We start from the raw sequence: 5637 nt of genomic DNA on the forward strand, positions 1-5637 counted from the left end.
TTATCATCATTGTACACATATTTTTTGATTGATCGATAGTGCACTATAGGGGTGTCAAATGGGCAGGTTGGGTCGATTTTGGGCGGGCTAAAATGGGCTGAGTCAATAATTGGACGGGTCAGTTACTTGGGCTAAGATTGGTTGGGTCAAAATGAGCTAAAATTCAGGTCATAACCTAACCCGCCCAACTCTTATTAACCTTTATTTAATATGTGTTGTTTTCTTATAAATTGTATAATTACTAAATAAAACTTTTTTCTTCTTTTATTATGGTCATATATAATATATCACAAAAAAAGAAAATTACTTCTAACATATTTAGACAGAGTTACTCATGGATCAATTTGGGTTAAAAATGAGCCCAACTTTATATGGGTTGAGATGAACTAAGTTCCATAAATAGGCGAGTCAATAACTAACCCAACCTTGAGCAGGTTGGACGGGTCATTTGGGCTTGAGCCAAATTTGACAGCCCTAGACCGATAGATCTTCTATCTTGCGTTTTAAAAGTGTAATAGTTTGTTTGGCCAAGCTTCTAGGTCATAAATATTCTTTTTGCAAAAAAAAATAAATTCCTTTTTTCCTTTCAAGTCGAGGTGCTTGGCCAAGATTTTAGGTAGAAGAAAAAGTGCTTTGAGCGGAGGCTAAAAAAGTGACTTCTCCGTAGAAGCAGAAACTTTTATTAATTTCCCTCGTGGAAAAATAAACTCAAAAATACTTTTTAAATTTTTTGCCAAATAGCATATAGTATTCGATTCTCACCTAGCTCTATCATCCTCTCCTTCTCTTATTACACGCCCTTAACAGCCCAAAAAGTAAGAAGAAAACAACTTCTGCTTACTAGTTGTATGTTTGATTATGATTTAGGTTCCGGTCGTATTTGGATATAACATAATTAAATAAAAAATTTAATAATCTCCCATTTATATGATCTTGTTTGATTAGTTACAGACTTTAAGAAAGAAAAATCCATATTTGAAATTCTAGTATAAAATAAGTCATAAAGTTAAATGAGAATCTATTACACCTTCCAGGCGCTTGCTTAAACAAGTAGTTTTGAACCCTTCGCTTTTACCTTTTTTGCCTTTTGTTCAGAATTTAAAAGGGAAGATTTTCAAATAAAATGAAAAAGAAGTTGAAGATATATATAAATATATAGTAATTTAAACTAACAGATTTTTGGCAATAGCTCCAGCTAAAGTGAAAAGGATTTTGAGTAGCACTCATTCAATACAGTTGTAAAGGAAAACTTTGTGGGGACTTTTGTGGACCATAGCATATGAACCTTTTATTTATCATCTCCCAACTATATAATTCAAGAAATACTCCATTTCTAGCCTGAAAAAGAATATCATTAAGTCATTGACAAAACATGTCCACAGCTAGCTTTACAATCCACTAGCTTAGAAATTTTTCTTTGTTATTATGTACAACTGCACCACAAGCTCATTTTCAATAATTTCCAATCAATGAAGACAGACAGAGATTTAGGATAAATGTTTTGTGTTCACTAGATTTCTTTCTTTGTAATATATGCCTTTTTTGGGCAGGGGTTGGGGACGGGGGGGGGGGGGGGTTTGAGGGGGTCAAAAGAAAGATATAGAGGATATAGCATTTCCAATCATTACAAGGTATGAATAGATATGAGATTAAACCGAATACAAATATTTAAATGTGATGAAAGTACCTAATTTACTAAATTTTGTGGCACTTGTATTTATACAATTATATTCAACAAGGACATATAATGTGATAGTGTGCATACTACAAAAAATGTATACAGTAATGGTCCTTGTGCTCTTATTTGTTTAGTGGAGGAAAAGAAGCCAGCTGATATATTCATGAGTTCTGCATGTTTCACTATAATTGGATTTTCTTTAATTTGTCTGTGAATGATTAGCTTAGAAGTCACACACATATGCCCTATATAACTTTTCATCACTCATTTGAATAGCAAAAAAGTGATTGCTCCAAAAAAGAGGATAGATACGTTTTTAGTGTATCACGTGAAGTTTATTCTAAGCTGTCACAATTTATATTTAGATAGGTCAAAATACGTTTAATTGAAAAACATAGTGACAAAGTAGTTGTATTATAGTCGCTTTACCAACTTTAATTTTTTGGCCTTCCAAATAATACATAACCAAGTGGAGCTATTGTTGCTCGTTTGCCTGAGATCATAACCCTTTTTGTTCTTATAAAGAATATATACGAAAATATATATGTATATAATCTATATCTATATTATATTAAAATTATGAACCCCTAAACTTAAAAATTAAATTACATATTTGCCCTTCAAAATAATTTAAATATTTTATTCCGAAAATTTAAAGAAAAAAGAAAAGATAAGTTGAAAATTTGCTACATTGAGTCACAGCGGTTAGAAAAGTTTATAGACATGTTGGTTTGGCACATCACATATTATAAATTTATAATAGTTTATTAACTATAAAATATTTAAATAAAAAGAAGGCAACTGATGCGTCTTTTCCTTCTTATCGTTGTGTCCTTTTAAGATAACAAACCAACTCTTCTTTCAATTCAAAATTCACCCCATCAAATATTGAACACAAGTTCATTCTCATTGAAGAAATATATTGGAGACAAAAAAAATAATGGTCTTTAAGATTGAACATTAAAGCAATTATCTACGAGGCGTATAGACACGGTTCTAAGAAGTCAAACACTCCTTTGGTAAATTTTCATCAAAGTAAGTATTATTTTATGAAAGAAGGTGTCACTACTAGAAATCCGAAAAAAAGCGATCACAAAAAGCGATCAAAGTTGGTCGCATATAGGTCAAAAAGCAACCGAAAAGTGACCAAACAGGCATGGTCGATATTAAGTTGGTCCCTAAGGTAAAAGGACCAAATATTCCAGGTAAAGAAAATAGCGACCAATTTTGGTCGCTTTAATATTTTTTTTTTTTTTGGTAAGTAAAATTTTTTATTTCACAAACCAAGTATCAAAACTTTACAAATCTGTATCTTCAGGCACTTGGACATCATGCCCCAAGCCCTGTACTCTTCTTCTATCTACTTACACAAAAAGAACCAAAAAAAACATATCTTCAAGGTACTATCAACAATAAACTATCACTCAAATCGCGGGTATGACTTCATTTCCTGTAATGTTTTATCTAACTTTCTGTACTTGCTGCCACAGTAATGTATCTCCTGTGCTATTGCTCGCAGAACTTCTTCCTTGCTTCTGATTTTCTGCTGAAAAACTCTCATATTCCTCTCATGCCAAATATGATAGACAGACGCTGCTAAACAAATCCGATACATGTGAGACTTTGCTGATTTCCCCTTTACATTCATTTCAGCCCACCTCACTTCTTCAGCCCACCCTTTTGCTCTTCTTTTAATCCCTTGCCATCTTAGTATGCTTGGCGACCAAAGTTGGTCTCCCATGTAAATTACGTTTTTTTTTTAATTTGTTATTAATCATAAAAAAGCGACCAACTTTGGTCTGTAAAGAAAATATTATATTTTAAAATCTGAAAAATAGAGACCAAAGTTGGTCGCTTTATTATTAATTTTTTTAATTTTTTTTAAAATTAAGCGACCAAAGTTGATCGCTAACTTCAAGAATTAAATTTTTTTTTTTTAATAATAAGCGACCAACTTTGGTCGCTATATTTTCAGAAATTATTTTTTTTAAATAGAATAGCGACCAAAGTTGGTCACTTTTTGAGAAATCTGGGTTAATTAGCGACCAAGGATGGTCGCTATTGCCCAAAAAATTATTTTTTTTTTAAGAAAAAAGCGACCAACTAGCGACCAAAGTTGGTCGCTTTTCTTGGTATATTATTGGCAGAAACTGCCTGTTTTGGCAGCTACACCACCTGCCAGCTTACCAAAATTCCTAAACAGGCATTTTATGCCAACAACAACAACAACAATAACAACAACAATAACAATAAACAACAACAACAACAACAACATTAAAACCAACAAACTATAAAGTTCAATAGAACTAACACATTAAGCTAACCAAACTAAGTTAACTGTTATTACAAGCCCATTCGAAAATCGATTGTATTTGTCTAGTTGAAAGTGTATAAAAGTCAAGGATTGTTATGTACATTATTATCATCACCGTCTGATGAACTTTCATCACCAAGACGGTATCCAGAAGGGCGTACTTGTCGAGGACGGAAAGAATGATCACGGGGAGGACGGGAGGAACGAGCACGGGGAAGGCGAGCCTCTGACGATGACTCACGAGACCGGGGAATCGGAAAACTGCCAGAAGCTAGGAGAGATTTGATCTGCTCTTGCATGACAATGTACTGAGCATCTCAAAGCTTTTCTCTTTCTTTGGCGGCTTCTAGCTCGGATGTGAGCTTTGTCACAGTCTCCCGCATAGAGGAGAGGCTCTCCCCATCAAGTTGCTCGGCTTGCGAGGAAGTCCCTATTCCTTGCATTCCACACTTATAGCGATGGAGTTTCTTAGTAGGAAGCCCGTATACCTTACCCCATTTTGGACCGCCAGCAGCCTGCGTCCACATTCTTTCAGCATCCTCGTCCGAAAATTAGATTGGCTCGCCCGACTCATTAGGTGGCTGACTGCGTATGAATTCCTCCACTTCAGCTGTGAAGCGACCTATAAGAAAAATTACATTGAATTAGTATTTCAAAATTTATATAAAAGTAAATCAAAATACTTAATGAAAAGTGAAAACTTACATGTACAGTCGAGGCCCGGCCCTCGACCCACCTTTCTTGATTCGTCTCTTTCTTCTTCTTTACAATATGAGTCTCCTTGAATAGCTCATCTTGGTTCATCGGACGCCCCAACTTCTTTTCCTGAAAACTCATAAATTTTAGTTAATAAACAGAATAGATATATTTTGAAAATTAAAATAAATTAAGCAATTACGGACCATTCTTCTTTTTATTGTCCCTAGGCTGATCGCACCTCCAGTGTGCAAGGATCCTCCCTTCTCAGATGCACGAGCTTTCTTTCCTTTTTCGCTCTTTTGTAAGAACTCTGCGGTAAGCCATTGCCTTTGCAAATCCTCCCATAAATTCTGAAGCAACCAGCCAAGCTTCTTGTCACGATCCGGATTTTCCACCCTCGGGGGTCGTGATGGCGCCTACTCGTAGAAGCTAGGCAAGCCACAAATCATAAACTCCTAACTCTTTCATTTTTAAATTCTTTTTACCAATCATATCAACAAGCGTTAAATATTAGGATAACAACGGAAATATGATATTAAAGCGGAAGACTTAAATTAAATAAACAGAACAATAAAAAAATCATCATATGCCTCTACCCAAGAACTGGTGTCACAACATCCACGGACTACTAAGGGTACTAAATACAATCGTTTGAAAGAAATATAACATTGTTTATCTCGAAAACATGAGATAACAGGCTGAAATATAAGATAGAGGAGACGCCGGGCCTGCGGACGCCTGCAAGGCTACCACGGTGTCTCGGTGGACTGAAGGCTGGCTCCCGAACTACTACTGTGCACCGTATACTGCTCCGGTAACTGGATCTGTGCAAAAGAGCACAGAGTGTAGTATCAGCACAACCGACCCCATGTGCTGGTAAGTGCCTAGCCTAACCTCGGCGAAGTAGTGACGAGGCTAGACCAGACTACCACATAATATATATATA

Source organism: Nicotiana attenuata, chromosome 1 (genome assembly GCF_001879085.1).
Source record: "Nicotiana attenuata strain UT chromosome 1, NIATTr2, whole genome shotgun sequence".
NCBI classification, from domain to species: Eukaryota; Viridiplantae; Streptophyta; class Magnoliopsida; order Solanales; family Solanaceae; genus Nicotiana; species Nicotiana attenuata.